General features: G+C 41.7%; 1 non-coding gene across 1 annotated transcript; it reads right to left on the bottom strand.

The window, feature by feature from the left end:
* Positions 1-215: 215 nt before the first annotated feature.
* LOC133548372 (U6atac minor spliceosomal RNA) lies at positions 216-343 on the bottom strand. Its single transcript, XR_009805903.1, has one exon. It is a non-coding gene; the product is annotated as a U6atac minor spliceosomal RNA (small nuclear RNA).
* Between the last annotated feature and the right edge of the window lie 768 nt (positions 344-1,111).

The raw sequence follows: 1,111 nt of genomic DNA, 5'->3' as shown, positions 1-1,111 counted from the left end.
ACAGTTCGCTCACAATGGACAATAATAATATAATTTATATCCATCCATCCATCCATCCATTTTCTACCGCTTATTCCCTTTCGGGGTCGCGGGGGGTGCTGGCACCTATCTCAGCTACAATCATATATTGTATATATAATACATGAATAATAAAAATATATTCAATGTATATTCTACATTTAAGTGCAGTCAAGAAGGAACATATGCATTATAAAAAAAAAACTTGGTTAGAGATACCACGAAGTAGGTGGAAATGCCTTAACCATATATGTGTTGCAGGCCACAAGGGCCATTTCCATCCTTTTCAAGGGGAGTGCTAACCTTCTCTCCTTTCATACAACACCATATGTTTGGAGGAGAAAAGGTGGGGCATTTAATCCCAGGGACACCACCCTACCGTCAAGCATGGTGGTGGTAGTATTATGCTCTGGGCCTGTTTTGCTGCCAATGGAACTTGTGCTTTACAGAAAGTAAAAGGGAAAATAAAAAAGGAGGATTACCTCCAAATTCTTCAGGACAAACTGAAATCATCAGCCCCGGGATTGGGTGCAGTTGGGTGTTCCAACAGGACAATGACCCCAAACACACGTCAAAAGTGGTAGAGGAATGGCTAAATCAGGCTACAATTAAGGTTTCAGAATGGCCTTCCCAAATTCCTGACTTAAAGGGGAACGTTATCACAATTTCTGAAGGGTTAAAACCAATAAAAATCAGTTCCCAGTGACTTATTTTATTTTTGGAAGTTTTTCTCAAAATTCTACCCATCACGCAATATCCAGAAAAACGACTTCAAAGTGCCTGATTTTCACGATCGGTATATCACCCGTCCATTATTCTGTGACGTCACAGCGTGAAACCACCATAAACAAACATGGCGGATAGCACAGAAAGGTATAGAGATAGTAGCTCGGATTTCAGCTGCGTAAGCGATTCAACAGATTACGCATGTATTGAAATGGATGGTTGGAGTGTGGAGGCAGGTAGCCAAAACGAAATTGAAGAAGAAACTGAAGCTATTGAGCCATATCAGGACAGACAGCGGCACGGGAGGAAGCGAGGACGAATTTGGCGATCGCCTTCTAACCAACGATTGGTATGTGTTTGTTTGGCA

The sequence above is a fragment of the Nerophis ophidion genome, linkage group LG02 (genome assembly GCF_033978795.1).
Source record: "Nerophis ophidion isolate RoL-2023_Sa linkage group LG02, RoL_Noph_v1.0, whole genome shotgun sequence".
Taxonomy (NCBI): Eukaryota; Metazoa; Chordata; class Actinopteri; order Syngnathiformes; family Syngnathidae; genus Nerophis; species Nerophis ophidion.
Note: the sequence above shows the minus strand (reverse complement) of the source record. Positions and strands in the feature narration are given on the sequence as shown.